We start from the raw sequence: 14,275 nt of genomic DNA, 5'->3' as shown, positions 1-14,275 counted from the left end.
TATCAGTCAGGGCATAGCCTTGCCAAAGTGGCAGACACTCTTGCCATTGGTGTTAGGGTAATGTCATCTGGGTTAACTCCTTGCAGGTCCAGGATCTTGGCAAATATCTTCATCTTTACAACAGATGAGCTAATGCAGATGCTATGAAGTTAAATAATTTTATATGTTCTGCTGTGTTTAGAGATTAAGTGATATGTAAATGCAAGGATTTACTGTGATATTAAAATATAATTTCAGATGTGAAAGACATCTGGCTTCCTAGGATGCTGGTTCTCTGATTTAGATGTTTTTATTGACTTATAAATGAACTATTTGGTTAAGAGCTGAACACTTTCTATCTAAGCCCTAACTCCCTTTTTTTGCAAGGTGGAGGACAACTGGGGAACATTCCAGTGTAATGTTTTGCCAGCAGCAATCTCTCAAAGTGCTTAGAAGTCTCTGTCTAAAGCTGAGCAGCAGTGAAACAAGGAAAGGATGGTGATTAATAGAGGATTACTTATGCACCTTAAGATAAGATGAAAAGCTGGAGTGATTAGTAAGTTCTTAAATTTGCTAAAGTGCCTTGTTCATATTGCTTTTGCATCCTTGGAGTCTGAAACTTGATTTCAGTCTACTATTTTCTTCCAGAGTTGGAAGTTCCTTCCTCTGAAGAAGTGTGTTGATTCTAGTCTATTAACTGCAGAAGAGCAAAAGTCCTGTCTTATTCCACCTTCAGTCTGACCACAGCCTTTTTGGAAGTTTATGGTCATGTCCGTATCCAAAGGTATGCTGCGCTCTTGCCTCTTTTCTCTTTAGCTTGGTTTTCTTGCATAAACTGCTAGAATATTCTGAAAATGCTCTGTGCTTTCCCTCCACATAAATTGAGAGCTCTGCTTGTATGTCTGCTTGTTTATCCATCCTGGCTCTCACATGGTCCTCAAACAAGGACCAAGGGGGAGCTTTGGATCATGGTTGCACTAACTTCCCACCAAAATGCCCAGGCAATTTCCCTGGCAGCAATGCTGACCAAAACACATTGTAATAATGACACAGAGACCCAAATCGTAGGTAGAAAAGTTACAGCACAGGTCTACTTGGAGGGCCTGAGGTAGCTGATCTGTTACAGTCTTGCAACCTCAGTGATGATTGCTTATCACTCCAAGAGTTTAATAAGGGGCAAAAAAAAAAAAAAAAAAAAAAAAAAAAAAATTGAAATAAATTCTCCACAAGTTATAAAAAAATTAGTCTAGAATGTGCAATTGTACCTTGGTTTGAGCTTCAGCAATGGGTCTTGGGGGCAGCCACAGTTCTGGAAAGGCCCTGATTTTGGGGGAGCCACAGTTCTGGAAAGGCCCTGATTTGGAAGACAAGCAGATTCAGATCTAGATCTAAATTCCAGGGCCTGTATCCACTGCAATATGGCATGTGCTTGATGGAGTACTGAAATAGGAACTGAGAAAGTTAATAAACCGTTTTTTCCCAGTGTTATATCCGTGTTTAATTTCTCTTCATGTGTTGTTTACCTTTACAACATATTTGAAAGTCTGGCATTTTACAGGAATATAATAAGACTGGTAATTAGACCAAGCTGAAAGAATCCAAGCCAAAGTCAATAGTTACCTATTTTCTTTTTCTTTTGTAAGCAGAAGCTTGTCAAGTTCAACAGAAAAATTTTCTTCATTATAATTTATTACAATATAAAAACAAGGTATCTTGAAAGAGTGAACCTGTATGTTTCTTTCCAAAACTGTTTTAGCAGGTGGAGAGAAATTAAACTGAAAGGGATTATATTTTTAACTTAAGCTTTCCCTGCAAAAAAAAAAAAAAACCCACTCCACAAACAAAAACACTAAATGACACAATTGCAAAACTGGGCTCTATTCACAGAAGAGGAAATGCCTGGCTGGGATTCATATCGTCCTCTATGGCTCCTCTATGAGAAACTGGGTCTTGGGCAGGGATAGCTGTGCTGCTTGGGTACCCACATCTACAGGGCTCTGGGACACAGGAAACGAGAGGGGCTGTTACACCTGACAAAGGTACTAGTCTAAGAGATGGAGAATTTCATAGGGTGTTTAAGCATCTTGCAAAGCGTTAACATCTAATAAGAAAGCTTGCGGCCCAAATGCTGCACTTCTGCAAACATTAATACAGGCTGTTGTTAGCCAAGGGAAATACTTTGTGAGGCTCATTAGTTTAATTGGTCCCTGTCATCTAGTTAAAAAGGAGGAAAGAAATGCTCCTGACAAAGGCACAGGCTCTGTGCAAGTGGTGTTTTGCTGCTGTAGCTCTGCTGTGTGCTGGCTGGCTAGCATGGGGTGCAAGCATCCATCTCAGCCTTGTCCTCCATTAGCACAGGGCAGCACCAGGCAACAACTCCCTGGCAAAGTTATGTGCCTAAACCACTTGTCTTGGTTTTGAAAGACAGGTGTCTGCTGAGAAAGGCAGGAGCCTCCCCTGAAATGGAAAATGTAACTCCCCCCCTGCTCCAAATTGCTATAAATTTTAAATTAAGGGGCGCTCAGGCAAAAAATATGGGAGCAGGAAATAACAGTTCAATAGGGAAGAAAATAAAAAGATAAAATAAACAAAGCAGTAAACCAAAACAACACTGACAGAGTCAGAACATGACCTGACACCCTGTTGGTCAGGGTGTTGGTAGCAGTCCCATTGGAATTGTGGCTGCAGTCTTCCTGGAGTGTCAGGTGTGGTTCTGTTGGAGCAGGGATCCTGTAGAAGGGTGTAGTCTTCCTCTGAAGATCCAGTGGAAGAGGCAGCTGTTCCTCTGAGAAATCCAGTGAAGAAGCCATGCTGGTATTCCAGAATCTCAAGATTATATCCAGGTAGGAATGCTTGGCTCCTCCCTCTGGGTGGAGCATCTCACAATGGGATGCTGTAGTTCCTGTCATTTGTGCAGTGGCATTCAATAGCCTGTTATCAGCAGATGTCTCCCTGGAGGGAGGATTGGTTGCGGAAGAGATAAAGAAAACTCCCCAATTAACAGAAGACAACTGCCATATAGATGGCAAATAGAATACAATTTACTTGTCAGTCCAGGACACCGCTACTATTATAACCAGCTTGGGTGTGTGCATGTCTTGGCCACCATGGCACAGGTTTGGAGCACCACCTGCCTGAATGCTGTGGGTGTTGTTGCTGTGAGCAGCCATGGGTGCTTCTCCTACTTCATTACTTCTGAGGGTGAGTGGCTCACAAATATGCTCATCTCTAAAATCACTGTAAGCACAGCTGTGTGGGAAGCAGGATTCAGTAGGGACTGGTTTTGGAGACTAGTTGCATGAATGTCCTGTTGTACAAGCTGGGATAAGCCATGGACCTCTACTTCCTAATCTGTGGTATGGAGCTAATATTTACTTAATGCACAGCCTGTTTAGATGCAGATGTGTACGTCAGGAGGGAAGGCACTGCATGCAGGTGATTACAGCTGTATCTGGCTCTCCACATTTTAGTGGTGACAGAGGTATCAATGGGGGTGTATCGCAGTGCTGGACTGTGCTGGTCTAGGCTGGGCCCTGCTGAACCCAGCCAACAGACATTCAGTGGTGGAGTTAAGATCCATGAAAATTTATTCCTGCAGGTGTTTCTTAATTGCAACCCTGGCTGCTGTGAGGTTTTACTGAAATTTTCTTCTGTTGCAGTACCTAAGTCTACTAAGGTGAAATGTGTAGTCTGCTTTCTAGATCATTTAAGACCCATGGCAAAATTAACTATATTGGTTTGGTTAATTGTCCACATCCAAGAAACATTGGTAGCTCCCCTGGGTCACTACAGCAATTTCTTTCATGCTGTAAAATGTTTACTTCTCTAGAGTGAAAATGTCTAGGCTGTCATTATGTGACTCTACAGCTCCACACCAATAAAGGCTACCTGTGCTTTTATTTTTTTAAGCTAGAAAGAAACTGCCAAACTCACTGGAACAGTCCCAGAGACTTATTTCTATATTTTTTTCATTGTTTTTGATTTGATGTTACATGATTGATAACAACATTTTGTGCTTTGGAAATCTTGCTCTCTTTGACTGTTCTGGTTAGCCTCTGCTTTTTCCACAGAAGAAGCCAGCCAAGCTAAGTCTTTCCTTTTGATTCATGCAGGTTGTAAGGTCAGTTCTGGTAGGTATGATTTGCTAATGAATTTGTGCTCCATTTCTCAGCTGGATGGTTCTGCAAGTAGGCCTGGACAAATACATTTGAATTTAAGGTGACATTGAGACTTAGGTAAAAAACATTTGAGAATAGATTCAGAAACCTGTACGAAGCAAAATAAATATTAAGTAGAATAAATGAAAATGCTTTGATATATGTGTATGTATATATGTCTCTATGTTACAGATTACAAAGTTTATATAATTTCATGTATATCAGCATCAATCTGAGGGATTCTTCTGTGCTTCAAAGAAAAGGGAAAAGTAAAGCACAAGCAAAGGAAGGGAAAGGGTGCCATGTGGCAAACAGCATTTCCAGTGCATTCATTCCTAACGTGGTAAGAGCCAGCACAGAGTTGACTTAGAGGGTCACTATTGGGTGTCATTTCCCATGTGCACAAAGGGGGTGGGACAGAGCATGGGCAGAACTGAGTGCATCGCTCCCCTCACAGCACCAGCCACCCCAACTGGGTCATCTTAGCCAGGTGAAGTCTAGTCTGGACTAAGTTTCCTACTCCTGAAATGGGAAATTATTAGAAATTAGAAATTAATAGAATTTGAATCCCAGGCTGCAGCTGATCTTTCAGCACCCACCACAACTATGCCTGAAACTGGGAGTGGATTCTAGAGGCAGGACCTCTCTGTACCTAGGCTGTTTTTACATCTTTGACTCAGCACTGGAAAATTTTTCTTTTGTTCAGAAAAGGTCAGTCCAACAGATGATGCAAGGGTAGGGGCCAAGGCACCACCAGGGACTTCAACTTTGGATGAATTTTCCATTTTTGACTTTTACTTCGTGTGTGAGTGTACTCAAGCTATTTCTTTTATACATGTCTCCATCCACCCTGATGTGAAACACAGTGTGCAATACTGCTTCATTTTTACTGTGATTTGTTTGTAAACAGCTCAAGGGGAAAAAAAATCTGTCTCATTATTTCCCTGGGCAATGTGTTCTCCATCCTTAAAAATTATTTTTGGTCCTCCACAGTGTTAATTAGAAATGATTAATGAACTGATGGCTTTTCAAAAGACAGTAGCATTGTGTGATCCTTGGGATGTAAATGTACCTCAGAGGTAGGAGGCAAATAGGAATATCTATGAGGGAAACTCCAAACTTTATCTCAGCATTCTCAGTGGTTCTGACCAATAGAGATTTCATAATTCATTTAGGGTACATTGGGAGTGTTGGGCTCACCCAAAACTAAGCTTAATTCCAATGGTGAGAAGGCAGCATCTCGTGGATAGAACTGGGAATTGGCTTTGACTCACTCCCGGATCAGAGGACATTCAAAACTACATTCGCCACTTCCAAGGAAGGAATCCAAAATACCGTATGGGAGTAAGAGATATTTTTTGCATGTCATACTGAAGTAATTTTCCTGCAGAAAGGAGAAATCCAGAAAATTTACTGAGAGTCAGAGATGGATGGACAGAAAGGCATGGAAAAATAGGGGTGTTATGCTAGAGTAGAGAAAAGGGGGACAACAGTGAGAGGAGACAGTAGCTCTTACTATATAGGATGTGTCTATATTTTGTGTTAAATGCAAAGTGAAAAATATGTGTTACTGTTATCACCACCACTGTTACCTAGACATATTTTTTTCCTTTTGCCACTTATTAAAGGAATGAATGGCATTAAATGAATGAATGGCTGGAGACATGAATGAATTCTGAGAAAGAAAATGAGAGGCTGTGATTCAGGAACAGGCTCCAAACAGAATGTCCCTCTTTGCTGCTGGTGCATAGTGCCAGAGCAAGAGAAGATTCCATGTTTTTAGTTTGTTGCTACTTTCTAGTCCTCCTGACAGAGTCCAGAATCTTGACTCTGAACGCCCTACAGGTTGTGAGAATCTGGCATTTGAAAAGTAAATACTGTCGCACCTAATTCCTAATCACTGAGATCTGTTACAGGTTCTTAATCCTTCCCATGGAATTAAATCTTAATCCCTTTAACCTCAGATTTAAGGTAATAATCTGAGTTTTCTGGAAAATGTCTGATATAAAACTACCTTGATTTTGAATAGAACACACCACAGGTATAGTTATTTAACTTGCTCAAGAACACCTGGCCAAAATTAATTTTTTGGAAGAACTGGTAATTCAATTTCTTTGCAATAATTTGCATGTAAATAGGCATGCAAAATCTTAATTTTAGTTTCTCTGAAATCACAGCATTCAGTGTAGATACATTAAGGTATTTCAGTGGAGCATAGATAAGCTCCAGAAATATTGAATCCTTTTGATTACCACTTTTCTGCTATCATTCAGCAACTAATTCAATTTTTTATGATCTTGCCAAGATGTTCAAACTACATTAATTATGTTAAATTCTTTGATTGGTATTTAAACTGTTTTCTCTTCCTTTCAAAAATGTTGCCACTTTAACTGCCCAAGTGTAAAACACAGTTGCAGAAGGGTTTATGTGTGGTCATGAAATACACTAATCTTACCTGTTCATTCAATGTAGATTCAGATTTGTGTGTCTGAAAATAGTATAATGTGTCTGAGATTAGTATAATGACATACTCTTGCTTGTGTTATGCAGAAGTAGTGCATTAAAGATATGCATGGAGATTAGTGTCAAAACCTCTTTTCTTTTAGCGGATAATATCTTGAGGACGGGGGTCTTAGGTTCAAAATAGGATAATTGCAACTAATTAAATGTAATTTAGAAAGCAACATCTTCTAGAAACGGTGGTAAGGTAATGTGTAGTCCAATACATCTAGCAGACAGATTGTTGACCGCAAAGCAATTAATTTGATCTTTCAGTGTCATTTATCTCTGTTCCCACATAGCAAAGGAAACACGGAACTCCAATGACCCACAATGTCAGGAAACAAGTAGGTGCTGGATTTTTTTGGTAATATTATCAGTCTCTGACTGGCTTCTTTAAGCAATCTTTACTCACAAGGTTCATGTTTCATTCCTTCTGGCACTTAACCACAGGACCAGATCTCATATAAATAGTATTCAAACAAGTTTCTTACCAAAATTAAAAGGTAGTTTTAAGCATAGAAATGATGTACATTCAGTTGGTGTGGCAAGTCTTTAGTAGCAGGGGTGCCAGGGGTGACTTCTGACAAAAGATGCTTAAAGCTTCCTGGGTCTGACAGAGCCAATTCCAGCTGGCTGCAAGACAGACTTGCCAGTGGCCAAGGCCGAGCCTGCCAGTGACAGTGGTAGTGTCTCGCTGTTAAAATACTTAAAAAAGGGGTAAAAAAACTGCAAAACAAAACTACAGGTAAAGAAGAGAGGAGTGAGAGTATGTGAGAAATGACATTGCAGACACCAAGCTCAGTGAAGAAGGAGGGAGAGGGCTTCTTCCAGGTGCTGGAGCAGAGATTTCCCTGCAGCCTTATGGTGCACACTGTGGTGAGGCAGGTGTGCCCTGCGGTACATGTACTTCCACAGGGAGTAGAAATTCACCTGCAGGCTCCGGAGAACCCCATGCAGGATCAGATGGATGCCCAATGGAGAAGTCTGGAGCAGGCTCCTAGCAGAACCTGTGGATCCATGGAGAGAGGAGCCTGTGCTGGAGCAAGTTTTCTGGCAGGTCTTGTAACCCCACAGGGGACCCACACTAGACCAGCCTGTTCCTGAAGGACTGCACTCCATGGAAGAGCCCCATGCTGGAGCAAGTCATAAGGAGCTGTGGCAAGGACTCACTTTGGAGAAGTTAATGGAAAACTGCTTTCTGTCAGATGGATCCCATGCTGGAGCAGGGCAAGATTGTGAGGAATCCTCTCCCTGGGGAGGACAGAGTGGCAAAGACAACTTGTGATGAACTGACCACAGCCCCCATCCCCCAGTCAGGAGTAAAGTTAAGGTTTGCAAGAAGGAGAAGTGGGGAAGGTGTTTTAAGATTTGTTTTTATTTCTCCTTATCCTATTCTAATTTGATTGATAGTAGGTAAAGTAATTTTTTCCTCAAGTCAAGTCTGTTTTGCCCATGACAGTAACTGGTGAGGGATCTCTCTCTGTCCTTATCTTGACCCATGAACCTTTTTGGTACATTCTCTCTCCTCTTGTCCAGCTGAGGAAGAAGTGATAGAGTGGTTTTGGTGGGCACTCGTTGTCTTGCCAGGGTCACCCCACCAGAAGCAAATATTCTGTTCAACTAGTTCTCATTAACAATAGCCTTGTTAGAAACTTTATCCAGTTTTATTCATTTTGTAGCATATCAGTTATTAATCAGATTCATTCAGTGATCTATATCTTTATGTGGCAGGATAAGCACTTGTGCTAACATACGGGAAAATCTGGAAATGAGCAACTATGGGAAAGGGATAGTGGCACTCCCTTCTGTGGTATCATTGTCCTTGTGTTTGCCCTCCTTGTCTGTATGCAAAAGGACAAGCAGAAGGTGGTCTGGCTCAGCCTAGCCCATGGCTTGATTACAAGAAGGATATTCTTTCTTATGCTGGACATGTCAGATATCTGCTAGAACAAAAGGTTGAATCTGGGTTTCCTAAGCATGTCAGACTCAAGAGGAAGGGAGTGTAGTATTCACATGCCCTCTGAATGGAGAGAAGCAGAGAAAAGAATGATCAAAACAATTCTTATCTCATTTGCTGCTCCTGTGTTTTTGAACATGTCAAATGTGTTGAAAAATTATTTACCCAAAGTGATCACTTGATTAGATTCTAGTGATAGTGTTTAAATTCATTCAGCAATTAGATCCACGTGTAAGTATCAGGACTGTCAGCAGACAGTCACAAGTTTTCAGTAGTTAGTTAGAAGAAATTAGAAGTAAGTGTGATGTAGTATAGTTATAGTATAGTATAATGTAATATAATATCATTTTAATAAAGCGAGTCTTCAGCATTCCAAGGCCATGGAGTCAGATGCCAATCATTCCCAGAGCTGGGGTTGCCTGCTTTTACTATAAGGGAGTATTAAACAAAGCTGCAGAGAGAATAGGCAATGACACAGACCTGCTCAATGTCCAGTTATGTCTTTCTTTACAGACAATGTTATATGCTGGGATAAATACTTGAAATAGCCGCTAAATAGGAGGCCGGCAGCAATCAGTTGTCTTTGTCAAAAAATAACATCTCCCTGAATTGCAAGGAGGAGGTGAGTTACTTAAAGTATCTGACTTAGGAAAAATCACAGGGAGAAAAGGTGAGATAAAATTACAGAGCCATGAAAATAGCTGCTTAACCCCTCATTTTCCTACTTCAAGGTACAAACTGTACTCTACTGCAATAAGTCCATAGCTGAGAAAAACTGGACTGCCTCTGTAAAGCCAGGTAGTTATCAAAAGCTCTCCCATAACAGACCCTTTAACAACTCAACAAAGCATAATTAGAGAGGAAGCAAAATAACCCATCACAAATCAGCTGGTTTTATGCTTCTTTTCCTGTCCCATTATTTGTGCCCCAGGGCATTTTAAAGACTGATCACTGAGATTTCTGGAAGAGGTGAGAAAGGTGCAACATTGGCAAGCCAGACAAGTGTACGGTCATGTTTTGGATGAAGAGCAGCAAGATATTGAGATGTACTGAAAACATCTAACAGTTCCTCTCTAAATGGAATGTTCTTACTTCTGATATATAGAAACCAAGAAACAATATATTTTGCAGAGCGAAAAAATATTCCTTTTTCTAGGGCAGAGTGTCTCAAAGATGTCTTCAATAATCTCAGTGAAGATCCAGGATCCCAGGAGATCATTTGCAGCTCTTTAACAAGGAAGAGGTAAGTTGCCTTTGAAGAGTTTACATAACCACCTGAAAGATTGGTGCTTTTTAGAGTTTTTAGTTGCCTATTTTTCTCTCTTTTATGTTTGCTTTTCTGGAAGTACATTTAAGTAACTTCTGTTTGACAATTGGTTCACCAACAATCATGATTTTAAAGAATAGTGCCATTTACTCTTATACCAGCCAAACACCATATTATTGAACACTTTTTAGAGAAGTGTTTTATGCTAGTGTTAATTAGGATTCAGCAAACCCAACTACCAGAAACATTGTCCCCGAGCTGAAATACAGATGATCTTCTGTAATACGTGTGTAAACTGGTATTAGTGTCAGTGTCATGTGAACACCAGAGCAAGACAAGAAATACTGCAAAGACAAATTAATTAATGTTGGTGATCTGCTCCAATGTTACAGTAAAAGGAAAAGCCTTTCTTTGAATGGGTAGAAAGTTCTGCCCTGGGCTGCAGGTTCAATTTGAAATGATGGGTTAACAATCATTTACCATCTCTACAAAAATAGCTGGAAGCCTTCCTCTTTTTCTACTCATCTGATTTCTGACACTAGCCTAGGTCTAAGAATCATAGAAAATTTTGGTATTCATTTATTTAGATTTTGGAGGACCATACATTTTCAATTGGTCCTGAAGTGCATGACCTATTTCATTGCAAGATGTTTTAAATTTTCTGAACCATTTTCATAGGGCAGTCCTTCACACAGAGTGACTGGAAAGAAGACTCGTTTAAGTAGAATGTGTTCCTTTCTTTTTTGCTCTTCTGCTAGATTCTGGTAGGAGTTTGCATTCCTATTTCAGCTGAGGCTTGTCTCAGCTTAGAAGCCCTCATTTCATTGTGACAGCCTCATAAAATCTGGGGTGTTGTGCCCTGTCACAGAAGAAAAAGGATTGCAATCAGTGTTGTGGGCACATACATGGGTCTTGGAGAAAAAAAACAGGGAACACTGCTGTGGACTTTGGGAGTATAAGCCATGGGAGGGGCAGCACAGCAAAGGAGAATGGTGAAAAGACCCCCTAGAGTAGGATCAAGCCTGCCCCACAACCTCACACTGAGCTCCAGTGTGCCCTCCTGCTGCCCCACCACCGGGGCAGTGGGGATGATGAGGGCAGCAGGGGCACAACCCCACAGTGGGGCACACTGAAGTGTAGGGCGGCAGGATTGCCCCAGAAGGGACTGCTAGTGAGCCCAGGTGCAAGGTCCCCCTGATGTCTCAGACTGGAACGAGATCCTGGTGTTAGGCAGCCCAGAGTGGGGGATTGGCACCAGGGCTAGGCGACGTAAGCTTTATTGGTCCACACGAAAATTAGCTTTTCGCAATCCAAGTTAGTGTATACCAGCTGCCTCATTAGCATTAAGTAGATAACATGATGGGGGGAAAAGTCATGGGAAAACCTACCAGAAGTTGAAAGTGTTTTGTCTTGTTCTCTTTTTAACTGGAGACCTGCTGGAATCCAGAAATGACATTAAACTTCCTTTTAGAAGAGGTAATTGAAAAGAAAAAGGCAATAAAGGAATGAACAAATGAAGCCTTTTCTTACTGCTGTATGAATAAAAAATGTTATTAATAAGCCCTTTCATTTCAGGCTTCCACTCCGCAGTCACACATTTTGAATGTATAACCACACAAATGAAAATGTTTACCTCTTAAGTCCTTCACACTACTACAGATGTTTATGAAAATAGAGAAAGGGAACCAAGAAGGCATGGACACAGAGTGACAGAGGACAGTGAGAATAGAGATTTAATCAAAAACCCTTTGAAAATTACTCTTTTGTTTCTCAGTTTTCAGTCTTTATATTGCATAACCAATTGTTTTATAAGAACAGACAGTCTTATTTTGCTGGTTTAATTTTTAAAATTTTATTTCAATATACATTTGTAGGTGATTAAAAGGAAAATCTAAATTGCAGCAGTGAGAGCAGCATCCATGTGTTTTGGTTCAAATCCAGCTGTTAAGGTCTGGAAAAGCCAGAAACAGCAGCAGGCTGGCAAAAAAGGGGTGATAAGCAAAGAGAAAATAAATCAATATCGTGCCAAATACAATTTCACCCTACAGAGCCTTTCTCTCTTTGCATTTCTGTGAGGAAACCAGTATCTTCCTGTATAATTTTTGGGTTTATATATAAATCTGAGTTTTTGTAAGATTAGTCTATGTCTTTAAGGACATGCTGACTATTCATTTTGGATAGTCACAGTGCGATGAGAATATAACAAGTGTTCAGGGGTGGCAAATGTTGGTTTCTGTAGTAGTCTTTTGAAAAAAATATTGAACAGAACTGATTTTGTCTCTTTGGTACCCTCGGCATGGTTAAAAGGAGGTGTTTGAGCATGCATGTCATTGACTAATGCTGAAATTAAGACCGATTTAAGAGAGTTTCCTCAGACCCCTGATGGTCAAAGAAAAGCAAGCTCTATAAATCTAATTGGCTATGCACTACAGTGAGTTTATCCCTATTGTTAATTGTATTAACCTACAAAAGGACTCAAGGATTAATTAGAAATAAAGACCAGGAGATGAACTGAAGATTCTCAAGGGAGGTACTGTCACGTATTATCCTTGAACTGTATAATTATCAAAATCCGTACTGTTTTAGAGTGGGGTGCTCACCTGAATGTAACCTTAATTGCCTCTTTTATTCTTAGCTCCATGTTTTTGTACAGATTGCTAATCATATTTCAAACCAGAACCACCTGCTGAAAACCTGCAGAAACAAAAGTGGAAGGATTCTTAATGTCCTCATTTGAGAGGAGGTTATAGCACAATGTTATTAAGATCAAACTGCCTCGTGCTTGAAATCAAGAACAAACCACTCTTCTTTGACAAAAAGGTAGGATTTCCCTCAGCTTGTACTCAGATTTTCCCTTAGGTTAAGCTTTAGTCAAAAGAGAAGTGGTGCCTGATTAAAAGGTGGGATAAATGAACTCAAGTGCTTTCTGAAGGGAAATACAGACCTCAGAGCTCTCATTTTGATGAGTGACTGTAATACTATACAACGTTGGGCTTGTCCTTAGCACTGATCTATCCTAGTCCTGAGCACTACCTGACACCTGTGAAAGGCCACAATAAACACCAGCTGGGTGTAATGGGAAGGTACCAGGGACTGACTTGCTCTGGAAAGATCTGTTTTCCGCCCCTGTCACTTCCCGTGGGCTTTCAAAAGCTTTCCTCCCAGTCTGTGGCTGCCTTTTTGTACCAGTGTATATATAAGTAGCATCCTTACAAAGTGATCGTGCTCCCTTTTAAAAAAGATGTGTTAAACATAAAAGTAAGAAATTCTGAAATACATATTGATAAGCTCAAAAAAAAAAAAAATAAAGGCAGCAAAGTACCTTGCAGGCAGTCTTAAAAAAAGGTGGTAGAATAAACCTTTAGATCTGTTTCTTTCATCCAAGCTCCCATTGCAATGACTGAGAAACCTTGTTCATTCATGTCAATGCAAATATGTGACTGTTGTGTTTGAATATAAAACAACTGGTATTCTTTCAGCCTTTTTTTTCTTTTTTTTTTTTTTCATGCCTACAAGATTATGATGTATTTTACTACTTCTGAGAAGGACTATTACTACTATACAGCAAAATTAAATTTTTATATTATTCTGAACTAAATCAAGTAATATTCCTTTGTCGTCCCTGTATTTAAGCCTAAATATTAATTGAGAATTCTGGATATTTGGGGCCCTGATCCAACACTCACTCCGTGCCAATGTTGTGCTTGATAACAGGGGAAACTCTTGCAGCCCAGCAGTGATGAATCTTGATGTTCTCAGCTGTCAAACAGACCTGAGCAGTGGCCCAGAGTGAAACAGTCTCAGCAAGCACTGCTTTTCCAGCAGCAGCTGTGAGCCTGCCCACTGCTTGATGTGTAACGCATTTGTCATACATCCTGGGCTGAAAGAAGTCAAACAGAGTAAAAATCTATTGTCTGAAGCTTCAAGCAGAAGGGAGGTGACTACTTAACTTCTCTCCTGATGCTGATGTGAACACAGCATGTACTGTTCATAGGTGGTGACTGATAAGAGGATCTGTGGTGGGGCTCCTTACCTGAGGTGAGGTTTTTATTGTAATACTAGGTAGGCAAACATTATTAGAGGGGTGGATTTGAAATTGCAGTGCTTGAAGCTGTTTTAGAAAAACATATTAAAGCAAAGTGATTGGGAAGGGAGGGACAGACAAAGAGAGTGGATTTTAGCCCATTCTTTTAGAGGGATCAAAAAAAGCCCTTCTCAAGCAGAGCAACCTTCTTGAGTAATCAATGGCTCTTTTGGGCCATTGGCTTCAGCTGTTTGGATAACATTGTGTCTTACTAAGACTGTGTACTAGTCAGGTGGCAATAAGGACAATCAGCTGGCAAGAGCTATGATCCACAATTTTTACTGTAATTATATAGACAGGTACCATCTCTGAATTTCTTTTCCTGCTTT

General features: G+C 40.4%; 1 long non-coding RNA gene across 1 annotated transcript; it reads left to right on the top strand.

The window, feature by feature from the left end:
* Positions 1–374: 374 nt before the first annotated feature.
* Positions 375–12,818, top strand: LOC121358643. The gene is made up of 4 exons (XR_005955923.1): positions 375–535; positions 628–763; positions 9,752–9,838; positions 12,498–12,818. It is a non-coding gene; the product is annotated as an uncharacterized LOC121358643 (long non-coding RNA).
* The last annotated feature ends 1,457 nt before the right edge of the window (positions 12,819–14,275 follow it).

The sequence above is a fragment of the Pyrgilauda ruficollis genome, unplaced genomic scaffold, assembly GCF_017590135.1.
Source record: "Pyrgilauda ruficollis isolate IOZ18807 unplaced genomic scaffold, ASM1759013v1 scaffold4, whole genome shotgun sequence".
In the NCBI taxonomy this organism is placed as follows: Eukaryota; Metazoa; Chordata; class Aves; order Passeriformes; family Passeridae; genus Pyrgilauda; species Pyrgilauda ruficollis.
This window is presented reverse-complemented; position numbering and strand designations above follow the sequence as displayed.